The sequence below is a fragment of the Phyllostomus discolor genome, chromosome 6, assembly GCF_004126475.2.
Source record: "Phyllostomus discolor isolate MPI-MPIP mPhyDis1 chromosome 6, mPhyDis1.pri.v3, whole genome shotgun sequence".
Taxonomy (NCBI): domain Eukaryota; kingdom Metazoa; phylum Chordata; class Mammalia; order Chiroptera; family Phyllostomidae; genus Phyllostomus; species Phyllostomus discolor.
The window spans coordinates 107,683,999-107,708,225 of record NC_040908.2 but is presented as its reverse complement, the minus strand read 5'-3'; the positions used below and the strand labels follow the sequence as shown (position 1 = coordinate 107,708,225).

Sequence of the window (24,227 nt, the reverse complement as noted above, 5' to 3'; positions counted from 1 at the left end):
AAGATGACTATTGTTCATAAATTAAAACGTAGGCATTAAAAAATTAAGCATATACTCATACTACTTAGAAATATAAAGGTGAAAACAAAAACTGCATAAAATTTTCTTTTTACTTGGAGCCCTTCTGTACTATTAGATTTTGAAAAATATAAAAGTACAGCTTGATGGAAAAATTTAAATAACATACTTGGAAGTTGCTGAAATTGAAAAGTGGAGCTGGACAATTTTAAATGAAATGCCATGTGAATATCACTGAATAAAGAAATCAGGCATGCCCATATTGAAGATAAAATTTTCCTATAATATTCTTGAATCAAATATAAAATAGTAAATATTAATTTATAACTTAGAAATTCTCATATGTTTCTGGTGATATATATCAATATGCAATTATTCTTATACTATCCCTATAATGAGAATAACTGGCTAATTTTGTAAATAGCATTACTATAGTATAAATTTAATCAAAATCAAATATTATTTCAAACACTTGCTTAACTATCTTTTTTTGTTTTAATTTTCTATCATATCAGTTGGTTTTGGCTACATTGTTTTTTCAAAGATGCTTAATTCTTTTTCCATTTCAGTCACAGAATGGGAGCCTAATGCATGAAAATGTAAAATAGATCCAGGGTTATTTTTTTCTTATATTATGAAACACAGTAATCCTGAAACCCATGACAACATGCTTAATCCACATTTATTCTAAGAGTAAATACTCTAACTTAAGACTATATGAGTCATTTCTGGTATACCAGAAAACTTTAGAAATAAGATGGTTTCCACAAGATGCCACTGATCCAAATGAAAAAAGTAAAATCCAGTGACTTTTCCTTCCTCTTGTCAAATGACCTTCTACTTACTGATTTTCCAATATCAAGCTCAAGGGATTCCTCTGCAAAGTCTTCCCTAACACTCCTGTGCATTCCCTCCTTTGTGCCTTGTTTGATCTTACAATAGAACATTGTCACCTTTAAGGGGAACCTAATCAACAAAACAAACAAGCAAGCAGAATGTAACCAGAGACACTGAAATTAAGAACAATCTAACTGTAACCAGAGGGGAGGTGGGAGGGGAGAATAGGGGAAAAATGGGAAAAGGGATTTCAGGAACAACTAATGGACACAAGGACAAAACCAAGGGAGGTAGAATCAGGGGAGGGAGGTGGGAATGGCTGGGGTTGGGGAAAGTGGTGGGGGAAAATGCAGACAACTGTACTTAAATAACAATAAAACTAAAAAGAAAAGAACATTGTCTTCTCTTTGCTCCTACTAAACCTTCAGAACATGAGTGTTCTTTACTTTGGTATTCCTAATTCCTCACAGGGACCTGGAAGATAACTAACACAAGTTGAATAAAGAATAAATGAATGTTGAGCAATTTTTCATGTGTCTCTGGGCCCTCTGTATGTCCTTCTTGTAGAAGTGTCTGTTCATGTCCTTTGCCCATTTTTTAATTGGATTGTTTGTCTTCCTGGTGTGGAGTCATGTGAGTTCATTATATATTTTGGAGATCAAACCCTTGTCCGAAGTATCATTGGAAAATATATTTTCCCATACAGTCGGTTCCCTTTCCATTTTGCAGATGTTTTCTTTAGCCATGCAGAAGATTTTTAGTTTGAGATAGTCCCATTTGTTAATTCTTTGCTTTACAGTGATCCCTCACCTATCTCGGGAGACACATTCCAGAGACTCTTGCGATAGGTGAAAATCTGTGAAGTAGTGGTGTTATATTTATTTTATTATTTATATATATATTAAGGCTTTATAAACCCCTCCCACACTCCTGTAAACCTTTCACACACTCTTATAAACACTTCATATGCTTTTAAACACTTTCTACACTCTTAAACCTATGTAATTTTAACAACATATAAAATTCTATATAGGTGCTCACCAGTAAAGTATACATAATCATCCCTCACTATATAGTGAACCGCAATATAGTGAGGGATGACTGTGTATCCCTTGCCCCAGGCAATGTATCAGTGAAAATATTGCTGTGTGGGACATCTGAAATTTTCCTGACTATATTCTCCTATAGGACCTTCATGGTATCACTTCTTATATTTAAGCTTTTTATCCATCTTGAGTTTATTTTGGTGTATGGTATATGTTGGTGGTCTATTTTCATTTTTTTGCATACAGTTGTCCATATCTCTCCCAACACCATTTATTGAAGAGGGTATTTTACTCCATTTAATGTTCCTGTCCCCTTTGTCAAATATTAATTGACTATAGAGACATGGGTTTATTTCTGTTCTGTTCCATTGGTCTATGTGTCTGTTCTCATGTCAGTACCAGACTCTTGATTACAGTGGCCTTTTAATATAGTTTGATATCTGGTATTGTGATCCCTCCTACTTTGTTCTTCTTTATCAAAATTGCTGAGGCTATCTGGGGTCATTTATGGTCCCATATAAATTGAAATATTTGTTCTATAATGGTGAATTATTTCATTGGTATTTTGATAGGGATTGCATTGAATCTATAAATTGCTTTGGGTAGTATGGACATTTTAATGATGTTAATTCTCCTAGTCCATGAACACAGTATATGCTTCCATTCGTTTGTGTCTTCCTTAATTTATTTCTTCAGTGTTCTGTAGTTTTCTGATATACCACTTCACACTGGTGATAATGGCCATCATTAACAAATCAACTAACAGCAAGTGCTAGTGAGGTTGTGGAAAAAAGGGTACAATGTTAGTGGGAATGCAGACAGGCACAGCCACTGTGGAAAAGAGTGTGGAATGTCCTCAAAACACTAGAAATGGAACTGCCTTTTGACCCAGCAATTCCACTGCTGGGACTATATCCTAAGAATCCTGAAATACCAATTCAAAAGAACCTATACCTCAGTATTCATAGCAGTGCTATTTCCAATAGCCAAGTCCTGGAAACAGCCCAAGTGCCCGTCAGTAAATGAGTGGATCAAAAAGCTGTGGTACATTTACACAATGAAATACTACACAGCAGAAAGGAAGAAGGAACTCCTACCCCTCATGACAGCATGGATGGAACTGGGGAGCATTATGCTAAGTAAAATAAGCCAGGCAATGAAAGAAAAATACCATATGATCTCACATATAAGTTGAACCTAATCAACAAAACAAACAAATACGTAAAATAGAACCAAAGACATGGAAATAAAGAACAAACTGACAGTAACCAGGAGGTAGGGGGGAAGGGAATAGCAGGGGAAGGAAGGTGAAGGTTCAAGTAAAGGAACATGAGCAGATGACTCATGGTCATGGACAATGCAGTGGGGACTGACTGTGGGAGTGGAAGTGGAGGCCTGGGAGAGCAATAGGGAAAAGGCTGGAACAACTGTAGCTGAACAACAATAAAAAAAGAAACTTAATTGTAAACCTTAAAAAATGAATGAATAGAATAGTAGAAAGTAATCAATACCTACTGGGAATTTTCCAGACAAAATAATTGTCAAATTGGTTATCTGGCCTACAATTAGAATTTCAGCATTTGTGTCTAGAATGTATCACTCAAATGATTACATAGTATTTCACTTAAAACTTAAAGAATCATGTTGTGCAATAGTTAACCCATATGAATTTTCTCCCGAGGACTTCAGTGTTCCCTGGATAGAAAGATTCTAATATGTCAACCTCAAATATTATTTAAAGGTAGTTGTTTTCACTAGTACTAATTGACCTGTATTGTGTCAGTCATACTTCCAGAGAAATACCTGCCTCTACTTGAGACTGAAGGTACACAATGAAAGTGAAACTTGCTACAGAATAACTTTAAATCTCTCTTCTGACCTAAGAAAAATGATTTATTTGATATTTAGTGTTTAAAGACACTAAACAATTCTTCAGTGTGTACTGTATAATCACAGACAAGTGCTGTTTCTGGTGGTACCAATTCACTATCAGGAACTGCTGTCCTTCTGTGGCTTAAACATACTTTCAGATAACAGTAACAAAGAATGGTAATATAAATAGAATATATAGAGTAAGTGAGAAATTTTTCTGACAAAATATTCGTTGGAGAGATGGTTCAAATTTACAAATCTTATGTGTGTTGGGGAAAATGATGATAAGAATAAAAATTAACAGAATCCTTAAAAATACAAATAATTTTCTTTTCTCTGACATGAGTTTCTGGTTTTCTATTGTACTCCCCTTCTCCCACTATAATCAAATCCTCACTCATTATTCCTTGCACAGGAGCTTACATGGTAACATAACCTCCTATCATCTCCTAGCTTTCATTTTTTTACGCCTTATGTACCACTACTGGGGGGATCTTATTTTTTTTAACTAGGTAATGAACTTTATTAACCATTATTTTAAACTTTAGTCCCTTCTTCAGCTTAGCTGCAAAGAATGATTTGTCTATAAACCAAAACTGAAAAGAGCAACAGTGTCCAAGGGGCTAGGGCTTAAAATATTTGAGATCTAGATTTTATTAGATCCATAAAGGAAATTTTAAAAAGCAGTCATAATATAAAATAGTAGCTTCCAGTAACTTCTTCAAGTTTATCTTCAGAAGTTGACTCAATTCAATTTGCTTCACTCTTGGAAACCTCATCAAAATTCTCCACATGAACTGGAACTTCATCATCATCATCCTCTCCTATAGCAAGGGGTCCTTTTCCATCCACAGATTGTTTGAGCAGAGCTTCAGCCAGTCTCCTTAATCTAGTCAGACTGTGTGCACCAAGCTGATTTAAAATGCTGGGTAGTGTATCTCTCAGCTGCTTTGGCTCAGCATGCCCTGTAATGGTGAAAGTGTTCATGCCAGAGATGCCTGAACTTTAGGGTTGTTAAAGTGGATCACCATCCCTTGGTTTGTGAACATGTTTACCTCTTCAATACCAGAGGTATTTTTTATCCCTAACTTCTATAATGAGAACTGAAGGGTTTTTTTTTTATCATATGCTGTAGCTGTTCTGTGAATCACATTCTTTCTACGAGCATTTCCTTTCTCACCACTGTGCACATATGCCTGCAGTTTGGTGAGTTTCCCTTGGTTCATGGTAGTTTCTTTCACCTCATTGGAGAGAAAATGGGGCAGTGCAGGGCACTAGGGGGTGGTTCTCAGGGGGGTGAGTCTAGGGGATTCAGGGGGTCTTGGGCAAGGGGGTGGTTCTTATTTCTTACTAGGCTCTTCCAAATGTACCTTAGATACCCCAAATATTCTCACCATTACTTTTAATCATGATGTTCTTTCCACCTGGAATACCCTTCTCCTATTTCTCCATGTTGACCCATTCTTTCTGGTCCAACTCAAATGTCCAGACTGTAAACTTACTTAGAATGTAGACCATATCTCCATAGTGCCACCCAGAAAATGCCTGTGGAACTAAATTGACCTGCTCCACCATGCTTTTCAAGGATCTCCCTATAGGGATAATGTAACCTAGTTACTCATTTCATAGATAGTAACTCATTTCATAGATATTAACTCATCAAGTATAGGTATAATATTAGGCACATGGTAGACTCTAGATATTTACACATTTTAGCCTATTGATCTATTTTATAATATTGAAGAGTATAATTCCTGTTACTTATAATTGCTAGTAATGCTTATAATTGTGGTTCATTTACCTTTATGACAAGGTTAATCATACAGATGATTTATTTGATATTGAGAACTTGGTTAAAAATACCATCTACAATATTAACATATCTTCTTTAGTAAAACATAACCCACTTTACATAATTTGTTTTCTCATGGGATTTCTAAGAGTTCCCTGATTCAGATGACAAGTTATGGTGTTAACTATTATGCTGTGCTAGAATGAATTTAAAGTATATATTCTGTATTTTTATATTACATATATATATTTATGCTCCATCCTATATATATTTATTTATTATATTTTGAATAGATTCATATATTCTATTTTCCAAACTGTAAACCCCTTGAGGGTAGTAAATAAACTTGTTCAATTATATTTATCATCAATAGTGGGTAATCAGGGATTTCTTGAACAAAAAAGGTGGTACAGAAAGATAGGTAAGAATAAAATTTTATATAAATTTATTTGTTCAAATATAATTATCAAGTAGATTAAAAACTTTCAGAAAGTATTCACTTTAGGAATTATTAGTTTAATTTTTTAAAAAAAATATTAAGCTTGGCCTTCCATATTAGAACTTTTATCCTTTTAGTTGGACCAAATTATCTTTTGTCAAAAAGGAAATTAAAATTCTCAATATAAACAGTAATTTAAAAATATATTCCAAGTGGCTTTTACTACTAATATCCTTTCACTATTATAAATAATGTATTCTATTAATGACTACTAGTGAAGGAAAATGCTGTCATTTCTCATGAGAGTTACTGCCTGGCATGATACCATCCCCCCAAAATATGCGTGGGAAGGATCAATAAACCAATGCTCACTCACCCCTTCCTGCCTTTTCAGGGATCATAACTGTGCATGAGGAGATCTTAGCCAAAGCTGCCCATATTGAGTGGGCTGTGTTTTAGTTAAACCAGTGTGGTTACCTAAAACAGCCAGAAGTGAGAAAAGCTAGAGCGCCAACACCTGTTCTCATTTTTATTAATATCTCTTTTATAAGGATGTTCTGTTCCTCTCTTTTTAACATACATGCATTTTTCTCATTATAACCATGTACAATGATTATAGCAATTTCAAACTCTGTATCACTCATTTGTTTATGTTTATCTCCTGCTACTAGATAATAATGTTCTTTAAAGAAGAGATTTCATACCCTTTGCAACAGCATGGATGGAGCTGGAAAGCATTATGCTAAGTGAAACAAGCCAGGCAGTGAAAGACAAATACCACATGATATCACCTTTAACAGGAATCTAAACAACAAAACAAAACAAAACAAAAAACTAGCAAAATATAACCAAAGACACTGAAATAGGGAATAGTCTGACAGTGGCCAGAGGGGAGAGAAGAGGGAATTTCAGGGGGGAATGGGTAGGGATTACAGGAACAAATTTGGAGGACACATGGACAAAAACTAGGGGTGGGGGGTAATGGGGGGAAGGGGGGAGGGTTGGGTGGAGGGGCTGGAACAGGAGTAGGGGGGAGAAAACTGTACTTGAACAATGATTGAAATAAAAAAAAAAAAAGAAGAGATTTCTATCCTCACAACAGAAACAATGTATATAAAAACTTTTCCCTGGCTGGCGTAGCTCAGTGGATTGAGTGCAGGCTGGGAACCAAAGTGTCCAGGGTTCAATTCCCAGCCAGGGTACATTCCTGGGTCGCAGGCCATAACCCCCAGCAACCGCACATTGATGTTTCTCTCTCTCTCTCTCTCTCCCTCCCTGCCTTCCCTCTCTAAAAATAAATAAAAAATCTAAAAAAAAAAAAACTTTTGTTGAATGGAAAGGAAAAAGGAAGTTAAGTGACCCAAGGAATATTCCTAAATAAGGCCATTGAACTTGACAGCTAGGTGTTTTAGATGCTGGAGATATAATTAATAAAAAAAATTAAAGCTAAAAGATTGTTGTTAAATGTTATCATCATTATGTACCCTCATAAAGGTTCCATCAGTAATTATAAGTGCCTTTACTAAGAAAACTTTGCTAACAAATAGATTTCCAAAGTTTGTCCAATTATTTCAAATCCTACCCTGAAGTCTTTCTATGACATGAACCATATCACACAGTATTCATTATAATAGCAGGCCATTATTGGATCTCATCCAGGTTGTCTCAATACTGCAACTACTAGAAGCATCTCATTTAGCAAATTTACCTTAGTCATTACTTTAGGCATGGGTTATACAAGCAAAATTTGAACAATACTTCAATAGTGAATTCAGCAGGAAAAAAAATGCTAGTATAACATAACTTAGTAACTCAGATTTTGAACTATATATATAAAATATTATTTATGGGAATACTAACCATGGCCACAGGATATTGTCAGAAAAAGTACATGTCAAATGGTTTAATGAAAGGTATACTAAGTTGGTAAATTTTTCTTCTGGCTACCAGGAATGAAACTAGAAAAAGAAGTTTGACTTTAAGGGAAAAGTTGAATACACTAAGGCATGCATGACCAAGGACATGAAATGGAATCAATGAAAGAAATGTACATGACAGTTATAACTGCCACTCATGTGAAGTACTTATACAAGTCTGAGTTCCATCTGTAGTCCTGTTCTGAGCCTTGGAATAAAGTTGTAGCATTTATTCCCTATAGTAACTTTGGTTCTTGGAATGGGTTGAACTAACCAAGAGAGAGAAAATTAAAGTAGAACCTAATGTAGAAAAAAATAAAATAAAGTTTTAGAATTTATTTTCAAATTTCTGTGAAATGGCCAGTTCAAAATATCATGATAGAAACTGAATAAGGACAATCTGGGTCAGAGAATAGAAGTCTGAGTTGGAACTGTTTGGGAGTCATTGACATATAGCCAGTAACAGTAATAGACAAAGTGTAGGATGTAAAAGTAAGAGAGTTCTGATGACACCCTAAATAATTCAAATATTTATGCATCATTTGAGAAGTTAAAGCTCACAAAAACAATGAAGAAGGAGATAAATCAAAGACCTAGCTCACTACTCAGTGGGTTAGAGCATCATCCCTACACACCAACATTGCAGATTTGATCCCCAGCCTGGGCACATAGGAGAATCACCCAATAAATGCATAGATAAGAGGAACAACAACTTGATGTTTCTCTCTCTAAAATAAATAAAAAATAAAAATATAAAAAGAAGAGAACTCAAGAGAATGCATTCTTATGGAAACTGAGATAACAAAGGGCTTCTATTTTCTTTGTACAATTAATTGTGTGAATACTCAAATAAGATGAATAGTAAAAGAAATTCACTGATTTTGGCACCATGGTAGAAGCCATAAAAGAGCAGGCTGTATGACCATCATCATCATCGTCATCACTATTAAAATTTTTCTAGATCCTGTGGAATTAATTGGTTAAAGGTTAATAATATGTACCAATTACTACACAAGTCATTTCAAATAATAATAATAATAGTTATTATTCAAGCCAACTCTTCCTATGAGGTAGCTATTATTCCTCATATTTATAATGAATTGCTTATTCTGGGATAATTTGCCAAATAATGAATAGCTGGTTTGTGGAAAAACTGGAATTTCAACCTTTATCTGTCAAATTTCAAAGCCTGTGCTCTTTTCCTACGGTATATTATTTTCCCTCAAGAACTGGGAATTTTGACCCTGACTGGTGTAGTTCAGTGGCTTGAGCACGGGCTGTGAACCAAAGGGTCACCAGTTCGATTCCCAGTCAGGGCATATGCCTGGGTTGCAGGCCAGGTCCCCAGTGGGGGCCTGGTGAGAGGCAACCACACATTAATGTTTCTCTCCCTCTCTTTCTCCCTCCCTTTCCATCTCTCTATTAATAAATAAATAAAATCTTTAAAAAAAAAGAACTGGGAATTGCTCAATAGTTCCGTGGTTCTTTCAAAGGCCCTTACCCACGGCGAAATGTTTCATTTGAAACTAGTTACAGATACTACTAAATTGAATTCATCTCAGCAAACATATATTATTTAACAAATAACTTTTTGCCTAATTACTAGAAATATTATAGACATATATGATTTAGTACTAAATGATCCAATCTGCATCACTGCCAAGAATTGGTGTTTAAATATCAAAGCCTTCCTACAAAACATACAATGCCTAATTATAGCTTTTCTACAGATGAAGGCCTGTAAAATTAGCAGGTGGTTTTGGAACCGGACATGCCGTGTCACATTATTAGTTACTTAACAAAATCTTTGTTGGGGAGAAAGGACTACAGAGGGACAAGCAAAAGGGAAAAATTAATTTTGGTATTAAGATTTTTGCAGTATTTTAATTATTACCTGTTAATAAAATAAATTGAGATTTGCAAAGTTTTTAAAAAATCACTTTATATTGATCTTCTCAAAAATAATGCAGTTCTGACTAGTTTCATTTTCTGGCTATTCTTCCTAGAGGAAAATAAAAAAAGTTGAGACAGAAGCTATGACCCAGATTCCTGCTGTAACCCTTCAGAATTCAACTTCCTTCTACTTTCTTTATAAGCTGTCAACCTCACAGCTGAAGCCTGCCGTGCATGTCTCATTAAGAGTGATTCCATTTCCACAGAAAGAATAAACCCCTATATGGAACTGTGTGCCAGTGGGCCTGGGGGGTTGGTGAGTTATTCATGTGCCTCTGTTTTAGCTTGCTAGTCACCTCTGATCCTCCATTCTAACTGGGTCTAATGACAACCCAGAAATTCTCCCATTGCCAGCTGAAGGCACAAAATTCTCTGCAGCACAGCCAAATCTGTTCAAGCTTGACAGCCTTTTCTGAAAAGAATTAACTTCTTTGACAGCAGCTCCTTGTCCCGCCACCACTTTGTCCGGTTTGGGTGGGCACTGTCTAGGCTCTGTGGTTGCTAGATTCCGTCTGGGAGGACTCAGTGCCTCCTACAGTAGTGAACGGAAGGACTCAGTTTGGAAATATCTGTCTGGACCATCATTCACTTTAGAACTGAGAAATGAGTAGAAGGAACTGAAGTATAGTACAGTGGCTATGCTGTGGTTGTTTCCAAACTCTGAACTTCATTGAGGAGTGAGTCAAACAAACCTTGCTGCAGAATTATGGCCTTGGCAACTGTTGTCTGTTGGTTAGGCCTATGCTGTCTAGTATGGGAGCCATTGGCCACATGTGGTTACCGAGCATGAATGTGGCTACTTGATATGTGGTGGCTAACTCAAACTGAGATATTTTCTTGGCATAAAAGAAAGACTCAGTACAAAAAATGTAAAATATCCTATTAATACTTTATAAAATTGATTTTATGTTGAAATAATAAAATTTTGGATGCATTGAGTTAAATAAAAATGTACTTTTAAAATTAATTTCACCTGTGTTTTTACCTTTTATAAATTACACATCTAGCTAGCAGTATATCTTTATTAGAGTATGAATTACTGCTGTGCCCTCACTGCCCACTCACTCCAATGTAACAGGTTTTTTTCATGGTTTAGTGTAATTATTTTGTTTTTATGACTCCTTAGGAGACTGTGAGCTAATCAGCAAAAGGCGTTACATTTTAATTCCCCTCTATCCCCCCTCTAGAGCCTAAGGTGATTAAATATTTGTTGAATAAATGCATTTGAAAAAAATAAGTACTAACTCTTCCCCCAAGATTGTTGAGATATAAATGACATATAACATAGTGTAAATTTAATGTGTGAATGTGATGACTTGATATAAACATATGTTGTAAAGTGGTTACCATAATATGGTTAGTTAACATATTCATAACCTCACATAGCTACCTTTTTTTTTTGGCAAGGATACTTAAGAAATGCTCTCTCTAGCAACTGTCAAGTGCAACACAGTATTGTTAACTATAGCCTTTATGTAGCATGTTAGATGCTCAGAATTATTCATCCTAAACATTTGCACCCTTTGACCAACACCTCCCTATTTCCTCCACTATGCACCTCCCCACCTGCAGCTCCTGGCAACCACCACTTTCCTCTTTGTTTCTATGAGTTTGGCTTTTTTAGATTCCACATATAAGAAAGATCATGCAGTGTTTATGTTTCTCTGCTTGATTTATTTTACTTAGCATAATGCCCTCAAGGTTCATCAACTTTTCTTTAATGAATTGTTATTAAGCATCTACTGTGAACAGCTGTGCGAAGCAGCTGTGGTGTTGAACCAAAAGCACTGGGCTAAACTAAGACGGGGTCCATGGTGAAGGGCAGCAGAGCTTAGAATCCTGTGCCTCAAATGGAACAACGATAGTGTTTGAAATCTTGGTAACTCATCACCTGCATGGTTTTGAGAAACCGTGTAGCTTTTCTTGTCAGCTTTCCCCTTATCTATAAAATGATCACTCTAAGGATCCTTAGAGAGTGGGATGTTAGATCTGCCTCTTACATTGATCCATTATATTGTAATCATTATGAAAATAATTTTAGCCATTTTCTCTATTCCTTTTATACATGCTTGCTCTGAATTACATTTTCTGTTTCTCAATATATATTCTGAGCCTTATGGATAATTTATGTTAGGTTTTCTTTGTACATATTTAAGTATGTATCAAGAGTTGGAAATTGTACTCAATGCAGAACTATTGAAAAGGTATCTGGTAACATGTCTCTGATGACATATGAAAAATAGTCTTCACTGAAGTGGGAAAACTTGAAATTTATGTAACTAATCTTTATTCAATCATCTGTTCTACCAGTATTCCCCAGACAGTATATCAAATATCATTTGGCCTTTCAAGATATCCACCCTTTTGAGAGTTCTTTTTCCTTAATGCATTCATTTCTATTTGTAAATGCATGCCAACAACTGCTGTAACTTTTCACCAGACACAAGAAATGCATTTTCTTCATATATATCAAACCAAGGGAGAACAAAGATCACTAATATATTTCTGAAGAAATAAATTGTTTGCTGATAATAATTGGGAACCTGTAGGGAAGAAATGTAACATTTCCTTATAAATTAGATTTAGCAAGTTTTTTTTTTATTTTAAATATTAAAAAATCCTCAGGAGTGTCTGTTGTAAAGCAAGGGCAAAACCTTCTGGAATGGAACCACAAAAGTTGTGATTTTATTTTTCCTCTAGAAAGAAATCCAGTTTCAAGCATTACTATGTTTATTTCAGGTTTTATACACTTATAGAAATCACTAAAACTCTTGCTTAATCTGGGGAAAAGATGGCTGTTGGTGCAGGAAGGCTGACCCAGTTTACTAGTTTTTTTAATATTGGGTAGTCTCCATAGATCCTAGATTTAATACTCTTAAGAGGACAGATTCCATCCTATTCAATATCCAAGCATTTATAGAAATGAATAATAATTTAAAAGCTATATACTATACAAGGTTGAAGGAAGGTCAGCTACATACATATATATCTGTTACTTAATACATTGATAAGTACATGAGGGGCTGATGAAGGATCATATATATGATTTTTATATATATATTCAGTCCAGAAAAAGTCCAACTGTTGTTAATATAATGAGAATGGTTTGTGTGACATTGATGTAACCTGGCAGCCAAGGAGAGTAGACTGGAATTCGCACGTGGGAACAATGATGACTTCACTGTATGGTCAGTGGGGGCAGTAGATGCTATTGAGTAAGCACGTGTTCTTTGTGGCTGTTGCATCAAAATGAGTGAGTGCAGCAATGAATCTGCATCAAATTTTGCATTAAGCTTGAACATTCTTCTACAGAAACTATTCAGATGATTCAGAAAACCACAGCTATGGGCAACTGGTGATTGGTAGCTTCATCACTGACAATGAGCCCGCTCATACACCAAGTCTCATGCAGAGCTTTTTGGCAAAACACCAAATCACACAGGTGACTTAGCCCCACTAGAGCCCAGATTTGGCACCTTGAAGCTCTGGTTTTTCCCAAAACTAAAATCACCTTTGAAAGATAAGAGATTTTAGACTATTGATGAGATTCAAAAAAATATGACAGGGCAGCTGATGGCAATTGAGAAAACTGTGTGAGGTCCCAAAGTGCCTACTTTGAAGGGGACTGAGGTGTCATTGTCCTATGTACAATGTTTCTTGTAACCTTTTCAATAAATATCTCTATTTTTCATATTAAATGGCTGAATACTTTCTGGGCAGACCTGTACATATATGATAGATATACTTATATGTGAATGTATATAGTTATCTATATATATGACATAAACATATTTATGTGCATAAAAATATAGGTATATACCATAATACAGGTACAAAGTAGTAAGTTGGATGTAGGTGGTTGAGTTCAAAGGAAGAAGAGATTACTTATAATTGGACACATCAGGTGATGAGACATATAATACATCCTTTTGCTACTTGTGTCTCCTTTCAGTTATTACTGGATAATTTTAATTTTTGTATTTGACATGGAAAATAACTTAGCTATGCCCTCTTTCCAAGAATTAGTTTAGTCACATGAAGCAGATGTTATTAGATGTTTGTCCACTTGCCCCACATGATTATGAGAAGTATCTTAGCCTTGGTCCTCCATAACACAGGGCTGAGGGAAACCAAGATTGAGACAGAGAGAAAGCCAACACAAGGGTGGATTACTGAGGCTATTTGCGCATTTCATGGGATGATCTATCAAGAGGCCATATAAAGACTACTTCTCAAGGCTGTATTGAAAAGGAAGGGAGGAAAAATGCCCGCAGTCTCTCCTTGCTAATGGTTAAAGATGACCTCCTCAAGGTATTATTTTATCTATTCTTTGTTATCATGAATTCGCTCCAAGCAGTCTACCTGAGCAAAGAGAGGTCCTAAGTAGAAAGTCAGAGGTATGTAGACAGACATGAGGCCAGGCACTCATGTGTGATGATTTCAAGTCTGGTTTTACCAGCTGGGAGTGAAAGAAAGAAAAAGGGCCTGGACATAAATGAAGCCAAGGAGATTTAAAGTAGTGTCTTAAGTGATATCTGATATAGGAAAGGTAAAACACTGATGTTATTTTAACTATTTACAAATGTGTGTTTCTTAGATTTTGACAAGGAGTTCACTTGACCCCCATGATCTGGGGGCATCTGGTGGTAAATGTTTAACGACTACCTTTCTGGAGGAATATGTGTGTGTGCTATGTGTGTATTACAAATTTTACTTATAAAATAAATGTAGCACATAATTCAGAAATAACAAAATATACAATCTTCTTTACTAGAAACTTCATATGGCTCCTTAACTCTCACAAAATGTCAAAATCTTGTATCCACAGCCAATGTATGATTGCAATTGATTACTTGGTATATTTCTGACATGAATATTGACTGACTTTTACATATGTTAAGATATTTGATGAAATTGAAAACAAATAAGGTATATGTCAGAACTTTGCTCACCAATCAATGACACAAGTAACTTTTCTGAATCAGAAAATAGTTTCAAATACTGGAAATGTATTTCTTTACACATTGTGCTATTTGCAATATAATGGCTATAGACATGACACACTTTTAAGTCTAATCTGAACTTTTACATGTTCTGCATCACTTTCTTAAATCTAGGCAATAAAAATCAAGCCCTGATTTTTAGCGCACTAATTTCCATGGTGTAAATATTCCCACCCCAAGAAACTTTAGGCTACCAATGTGAGATCATTAAACATGGCATTGGAAGGAGATGCATAGTAGTACACCAATATATGTTATATTGAACATATAGCTGTAAGTATCCTAAAGAGGGAAAAAAATACAGTAAAATGTGTCCTGGCTGGTGTGGCTTAGTGGATTGAGTGCCTGCCTGCAAACCAAAGTGTCGCTGGGGGGTTTGATTCCCAGTCAGGCACATGCCTGGGTTGTGGGCCAGGTCCCCGTGGGGGGAGGAGGACATACCAGGGGCAACTACACATTAATGTTTTTCTCCTTCTCTTTCTCCTTCCCTTACACTCTCTCTAAAAGTAAATAAATAGAATATTTTAAAAATGGTAAAATAATTGGTAATAATTTATTTTTAACTAGAATTTGCTGATATTTTACTTTTAAAAATAATTTATTAAATTATACATTTATATAATTTAATTTTTAGTAAAGGCTTTGTGCAACAGCAGACTATGGAATGTAACAATTCTCTTGTGCGTACGTTTATGAGCTGTTGCGAGTGCAACACTGGACTATTCTGATAAAGTCTCCTAAGATTTGCTGGCCAATGGTCTCTATCATGTTTTCAGTTACTCCAAGACTTTGAAAGGGCCACTGAGGTTACAGTGGCTGCAATAAAGACTCCCTTTGTAAAAAGATCCAGCATAGTAAAGGTGAAAGTTTAATGGTGGAGAAAAAGAGATTATATCACTTCTGATTAGCTATGTCAGGAAAATGTCTGTTCATGAAGTGGAATTTAAGTTGGGTCTTGCAAAAGGAGTAGATTTTGGCAATAAGTTGATGGCTTTCCAGATGGAGCAAGCAGAATAAGCACAAGCAGGTTGAGGTGGGTAAATATGTAGTGAAGATCCAGTCTTCCCACTGCAGGGCCAACAAGAAGGGAGGAGCAGGAGCAGGCTAGGGTCACAATGGGGAGGCTCTGACTTGATAAAGAGGGACAAGACAAGGGGTTTGAGAGGGCAGATGACATTATCTGAGCTGCACTTAAAAAAGAATACACTAGCAATAATGAGACAAGAGAGTGGAGCTGTAGTCCAGAGAGAAAAATAGTATTGTAATTACAAATGTTTAGAATTAATAAAGGAAACAAAGACCAGAAGGTATCCAGTGCCATTTTGTAATATAACTTGGAGAAGGTTGGCATTCACATGGACTACAAAGTAAATGATGATTTTTGGAATTGTGCTATATGGTCTTTTAAGGAACAACCCTGACAAATTATTATTTCCTGTAAGATTAGATAAGAGAGAAAGCAAGAAGCTTAGTTAGGAGGTTGATGTAATAGTCCAGATAAGAAATTATGGTAACTTGAAAGTGCTGGCAGTGGACCTTACAGCCTACCTGACTCTTCAGTTTTTGTCATTTTCCCAAAGCACTATATGCCCTTGTTATGAGTTAGGTTGTGTATCCCCAAAATTCATGTATTGAAATCTAACCCCCAGTACCTTAACATGTTACAGTATTTGGAGATAGGACATTTGACGAGTCAATTAAAGTAAAATGAGGTCATATGAGTCCCAAATCAAATATGAGTCATGTCCTTATAAGTTGAGGAGATCAGGACACAGATATGCTCAAAGGGAAGACCATATGAGGACACAGGGAGAAGGTGACCATCTGCAAGTCAAGGAGTAAGGCCCTAAAAGGAAGACAACCCTACTATATACTGATTTTTAGACTTCTAGCCTCCAGAACTATGAGGAAATAAATTGTTGTTTAAGTCACCTAGTTTCTGGTTCTTTGTTATGGCTGCCCAACAAACTAAAATATACCTCTGCAGCTGACGAAAACATCTAGCCACAAAAGGTACCCAAATCCTTGGGCAAGATAAGAATTAAGATAATATGTTGTCATAGTCATCATGATATTTGGAAATGACATTGCATCTTGCAATATATATAGACTGAGTTTAATTCTTGCATATGCAATTTTCTCTCTATATATGGGCCTAGACAAGTTATTTAAATGCCCCCGAGTTTCAGTTTCTAAATCACCTCAGGAATAGTAGGATAACTACCAGTTCAATGTCTGCACAAAATAGATTCCCAATAAACATTAGTCCCTATCTTAGCTTTTTTATAAATTTTTCTTCCCAATAGGTAGTCACAAAATAGGCTTCAGGAAAATGGCTCTAAAGTTAGACTAAGTTTAAATCTTACTCTAATCAAATCAGGGTTCTAATCCTGGCTCTGTCACTAATTTTGGAGTTTGGGCAAGTTATTTATCTCTCTAAGCCTTTGTTTCCTCATCCATAAAATTCTCATGAAGTAGTTATAAAGATTAAATTTGACTTTTGCATGTGAAATGTTCAGAACAAAATCTGGCACATAAAAATAGCTCAACGATCATTACTATTCTTAATCATACACAGTTTTATAAGTTTTTTTCCTATAAATTCTTTTTCATAGATGCTGATATTTGCCTTCACTGACTGCAACCAGCTCCTCTTAATAGAAAGTCTCCCTATGTTCTTGTGTCTATTTTCAATGCTTCAGCTAACAACCACAGCTCCCAATTTATATCTCCTGTTAATTTCACTATCACTGAGCGTTCTTCCAAGGAATTTAAAACTAAAGCTGCTCATTAGATATGGTGGTGCACTGAGTGTTTGGTAATGTTGCTACAAACATTTGAGTATTTCTTAAAAACATGATCCCTATCCCTGTTGCCTATGTAGACACCTCACAAAGCAAATTAGAACAGACATAACCTCTGTCATCAGGGAAGCTAAAAGCTAAAGCATCTTGATTGGATTCACCCAGTGTTTAAATAAAATTGCTCATGGTCCAATTCTTTTGTCCTCATTTTGTTGCTGATGAAATCCCAGGATAATACCAAAGTGTTTTTTTTTTTTCACTCTGTTGCATTAATGTCTGCTGTTTTCTCCACACTCTAATCCTTTAATCATACCTTTGGGATGCTAGAGTGTAATAAACCGTTTGGGATTACCTAACATACAGGAATAGCACGTTACTCTCTGAAGCATATGGAGGCTGCCAATGCGGCTTATTTCCTCCCTGTCCCTCAAGACATCATTGATTCTCCTCCAAGGGGCAATTCTGGTAGAGAGAAATCCCTGATATCAGAGTCATATCTATTTCTAACTTTGCAAAAAAACAAAAACTGATTCAGTTTTTAAAATAACCCTACAATTCAGGACTGTGTTAAGTCATAAGCCTGTACACCAGCTATGAAAAAAGGAAATTATCCACTTTACACTTACAGATCTGCAGACCACTGGCCCTGGCAATTGGCCTAAATGGGTGTTATTACTAAACTGGTCATAAGAATTTTTGCTTGGATATTTTCCAAACTCAAGCTAATGTAGGGAATCTTTTTATTCTCTGCAAAATCTGTTTGTTTTTTACAAAAATGTGAGCCAAGAGTAGGCAGCAGCATGGTTCTAGGCTCATGAAGAAATGAAAAGAGAGAATGATGTTCTCACAAAAAGGAGAGAAATTAAATGTGGCAAGAATGGATTTGTTGGCATTGCACCACTAGTTTTACTTGTTAGTTGCTCTTACTACATTCCTGACTTTCATAATTATATAAATAAATAAATCCCCCCCTTTTTTTGCTTAGCCTAGCTTGATTTCAAATTCTATTACTTACAATTAGTGTCCTAACTGTTAATCTAATTAAAGTAAGAAGAAACAAGTATAAGATAGAGAAAAAAATTAGTCCATACAGATGATAGAACTTTAATTAAGCTGCAAAGGCAGGGTGCAAATAATAAATATTTTAGCTAATGAGAGAGAATCCCAGATATGGGTTAAAACTTTTATGGGGTTGAGGGATGGTATATTGAATATAAATTATGTTCATGGGTATTTGATTTTTCTGAATCACAGGGTTCACATAGGTTAGCAATGTAAGAAAGCACTAAAATATAAAGAAGTTTGAAGACCAGGAGAAGAGTGTCAACCTAATGCAATAGACAATAAAACCATTTTATGTTTCAAGCAGGAAAGTTACAGAATGAGAATAGTATTTTAAAAAGATTTTTCTGGAAGTGATTTGTTGTGATGATTGGAGTCAAGCACAGTGAGAGATCTAATGAAAAACTACTAAAGGAATCCAATTGTGAGATGATAAGAGCTCGAAAAAGGACACAGGCTGCAGAAATAAAGAAAAAAAGAATGAACAATAAGGGTACTTACAAGAAGAAAAGAATGATTGGCATTATATTTAGCAGTGGAGTATAGATCATACTTCAGAGTACAAAGGTAAGATGAGGAATAGGAGGGACAGGGAGAGTTTATAGACCTCAAATTCAGTATATGGACATGATAGGAAGGAGGTGACCAATCTAAATTAGGTTAACCAACATTAGCAAGAAAGGCACTAGCATGTTAGAAAAGCTTTCATTCATGCAATATTTTCACTTTTCAGAGAAATATAAAACACTATTTCTGAAAAGGAATGAACAGATATTAAATTAATGGCTATAATTTAAAGTAATTTTAATGACATTTTATTGGCAGTTAACTACATTGTAACTTCATAATAACCATGGGAGAATGAGTTAGAGATGGTTATTCCCAATATATGTACATATATAAACAAACTGAAGTCCAGAAAAATTTAGTAACTTGCTGAAGATCAAAAACTGGTACATATTAGGAATAGGAAGCAAGCTTCTGGAATTTATCAAGTGCTCTTTCCATTATATGACACAGAAACTTATAAATCCAAGTATCCATCTGGCTATTAAGAATACCTAAATTTTCTTCCCTGGCTGGCAGAGCTCAGTGGGTTGAATGCAGGCTGAGAACCAAAGCATTGCAGGTTCGATTCCCAGTAAGGGTACATGCCTGGGTTGTAGGCCACGGCCCCCAGCAATCACACATTGATGTTTTTCTCTCTCTCTCTTTCTCCCTCCCTTCCATCTCTAAAAATAAATAAATAAAATCTTTAAAAAAAGAATACCTAAATTTTCATTTAGAAGAAAAATAAGGCGGTGGGGGGGGGGGGGGCGGAAGATGGCGGCTTTACTCTAGGCAGTGTTTTTCTCGGCTTCTGTGAAGAGGAGGGAAACTCGCGGATCTGTGGAGAAACAGAGCAAGTGGACTAGGTTACCGAATTACTTTTGAAAGCAGGACACCAAAATTATTGCGATCACTGAAAAACCAGACGGTAAGGAGACTGCTTCAGGACAAAAGGGACCCAGGGATCAGTGCGGGGTCTAGGGGTGTGCAGTCCCCAGGCCTGGTGCTCCTGGGTCTGCCTCAGGGCTCCTGGGAGAGGGGAGTTGCTGCTCCCTCCCCTGAATACGGGGGTGAACAACTCCAGGGGAGAACGTGTTGCTTGAAGGAACAGACTGGCCAGTTGGACTGGAAAAAAATCGCCCAGGGACTATGAACACTGCCCAGAGACCTGGGAGAAGTGAGGGCCTCCAGCTGACTGGACCAGGGGCAGCCTAGAAGAGCTCCCACACCCCTAGCCCGGTGGAAGTGCAGATCGGTGGAGAGCACAGAGCCAGGAGGGGCTGGCTCGTGCCCCATAGGGAGGCCTGAATCTCGCGCTGTGATCCCAGGAGGGACAGGGCACTTGGTGCATTCCTACAGTACTGGCTCAGAAATTTCCAGCCAGCCCGACCTGGGGAGCCGGGAAAGGCGCCAACACCCCTAGCCCTGGTGGAGTGCAGTTCGGCGGGGAACACGGAGCTGGAAAGGGCTCGGCTCTCGCACCATTGGGAAGCCTGACTCGTGCTCGCTGTGAACCCAGAAGGGTCATGGCGAGGCGCTTAGGGTGATCCTAGACCCCAAATCTCAAAAGTTTGGGGGAAGGGCGTGCCCTTTTACGATTCCCAGGGAGGGCACAGTGAATCCCAAAATGTCGCGGGTGCCTCCTGAGATCATAGAGCTGGAACCCTGCAGGACCCCTGAGTCTGGAAGAACGTGGAAGTGAGATCCGGAGAGCCAGTGTGCTCGGGACCGCCCAGGGTACCTGACACACTTGCTGAGATCTGGCAGGGAAGTGAGAGAAGCATTTCAAAGGTCCCTCAGCCAGCTGAAGCCAGAAAGATCAGAAAAACTGGTCTGGCCAGTTAGAAACCAACAAAAGGTTTTTTTTTAATTTTGTTTTGTTTTGTTTTGTTTTGTTTTGTTTTTGTGGCTGTTGTTGGTTGATTGATTTTATCTTGTGTTTTAAGTGACATTTTATTTTTCAATTCTTATTATTTTTATAACTCGCAATCCCTTATGTTTCCCTTCCATTCATCCTAATATTATTCTTTCCACTCCAAATTTATCTCTCCTGCACTACATCTTCTGCTTTTCTTTCCTTTTTTTTAATCTTGCAAGTTACTGTAAATTTGTATTATCTTTTTCTCACTTTTCCGACATTTTTTATTTTAATAATATTTTAGCATTCTTTTTCTTTCTGTATAATCTTCTTTGCTTGGCTGGTTATACTGTCATTTGATAGGTTCCCCCTGGTATCTCAGTCACAAGGTGTTGATAAGTTACTATCCTTCATCTGTGTTCCATTAATACACCTTTCAAGGTTCTATACTCTTTATTCTTGTTATCTAGACCTCATCAATTCTGCCACAAGACTGTCACTTTACTATTACTGTTAGTAAGACCTAGTCTATACAATTTTAAATACTACTCAATACCCCTACCTGATCTCAGCCCATTTTGCAATTTCCTGAACTCTACTACTGTGGGGGTTGTCTCTATTCTTTTACACACTACTCCTATATACTAATCTTTAATCCAACCCTACCTTAGAATCTCACCTCCCACAGCCTCACAGCTTTCTAGATCCAACTAACAATCCTCTCGTCCCCAATAAGAGTCTTACCCTCTTTCCATCCTTTCTAAAACATGGATAGTGGGGTGGAGGATCATGGTTAACACTATAAGGAACCAAAGGATAACCCATCTCTTCTCTACTGGCTGCTAATGTAAATATCATAGCAGATTGTCTTGCTGTCTTAAACCATTTCGCCTTACTCCTCCAACTTATCACAAAAAAAAGAGTGGGAGGAAGCTGTGAACACCAGGATACACAAAGGAGATTGCACCACTGAATCTCAAAAATACTCTACCACAGAAGTTCACACCATAATTACAGGGGATCAGAACAGATCAATTTAACAAACAAGAAGAAAAGAACAAACCCACAAAAAATGAGAAAACAAAGAAACAACCCCCAATTGAAGGGAAAAGAGGAAGCCTCAGGAAAAATCCTAAATGAAATAGAGGCAACTCAACTACCAGATAGTGAGTTCAAAACAATGATTATCAGGAAGTTCAATGAACTCACAATGAGCTATCAGAAATTAGAGGGAAACTACATCAATCTCACTGCAAACTATATAAACATGAAAAAGGAAATAGAAACTCTCAACAAAGGTCGAGGAAATGAAGAATACAATTTCTGAACTGAAGAACACAGTAGAAGGAATGAAAAGCAGGATCGATGAAGCAGAAGATCGGATTAGCGGGCTGGAGGACAAAGTAGAAAACAACACCCCAAAAGAGCAAGAAAAGGAAAAGAGGCTCAGAAAAAATGAAGAGGGATTAAGAGAAATGCAAGACATTATGAAACGTAATAATATCCGTATAATAGGGATATCAGAAGGAGAAGAAGAAGAGCAAGGGATAGAAAACCTAATTGAACAAGTAATGAAGGAGAACTTCCCTAATTTGATGAGAGAAAAAGCCACACAAATCCAGGAAACACAGAGAGTCCCAATCAAGAGGAACCCTAAGAGGCCCACCTCAAGACACATCATAATTAAAATGGCAAAATTTCAAGACAAAGAGAGAATCTTAAAGGCAGCAAGGGAGAAAAAGGAAGTAACATACAAGGGAGCCCCAATAAGGCTAACAGCTGACTTATCAATGGAAACACTTCAAGTCAGAAGAGAATGGCAAGAAATACTCCAGGTAAGGAGAATCAGAGGTCTGCAACCAAGGCTACTATATCCAGCAAGGCTCTCAATCAAGATAGAAGGCCAAATAAGAAGCTTCCCAGACAAAAGAAGTTTAAAAGAATACACCTCCACCAAACCAGCTCTGAAAGAGATTCTAAAGGGACTACTTTAAGGAAGGGAAGGAAAAGAGAGAGAGAGAGACAGAGAGGAACACACGTACATAAAAGACAATGAATAAGTACCTATCAATAATAACCTTAAATCTAAATGGATTAAATGCTCCAATCAAAAGACATAGAATAGCTGATTGGATAAGAAAAAATGACCCACATATCTACTGTCTACAAGAGACCCACCTCAGGATAAAAGACCTACACAGGCTGAAAGTGAAGGGCTGGAAACAAATCTTCCAAGCAAATGGACAGGAAAAAAAGGCCGGGGTACTCATATCAGACAAAATAGACTTCCAAAAAAGGTCCATAAAGAGAGACCCAGAAGGTCACTTCATAATACTCAAGGGAAGAATCCATCAAGAAGACATAAATATTGTAAATATATATGCACCCAACATAGGAGCACCCAAATACATAAAGAAAATCTTAGAGGACTTCAAGAAAGATATGGACAGCAACACAATTATTGTGGGGGATTTTAACACCCCACTATCAAAAATGGACAGATCTTCCAAACAAAGTATTAACAAAGATATTGTGGCATTGAATAATACCCTTGATGAAATGGGCTTTACTGATATATACAGAGCCCTCCATCCAAAAGAAGCTAAATATACATTCTTTTCAAATGTACACGTAACATTTTCAAAGATTGACCACATGATAGGACACAAAACAAGCATCAACAATTTCAAGAAAATTGAAATCATACCAAGCATTTTCTCAGAACAAAAGGGACTGAAACTAGAAACCAACCCCAAGGAAAAAAACCCAAACACTCAAAATCATGGAGATTAAACAGCATGCTATTAAACAATAAATGGGTCAAGAATGATATGAGGGAAGAAATTAAAAGGTTTCTGGAAACAAATGAAAATGAACTCACAACAACCCAAAACTTATGGGACACAGCCAAGGCAGTCCTGATAGGGAAGTTCAGAGTGATACAGGCCCACCTAAAAAGGTTAGAAACATTCCAAACAAACAACCTAACCCTACATGTACAAAAACGCGAGGAACAACAACAAAGACAGCCCAGAGCAAGCAGTAGGAAGGAAATAACCAAGATCAGAGCAGAATTAA

The 24,227-nt window shown here is 36.7% G+C and overlaps 1 protein-coding gene and 1 pseudogene across 2 annotated transcripts in view; both read right to left on the bottom strand.

The window, feature by feature from the left end:
- GRM5 (glutamate metabotropic receptor 5) overlaps positions 1-24,227 on the bottom strand; it is a 475,733-nt gene that overhangs the window by 307,916 nt on the left and 143,590 nt on the right. The window lies entirely within an intron of this gene.
- Positions 4,326-5,011, bottom strand: LOC114499829 (annotated as a pseudogene).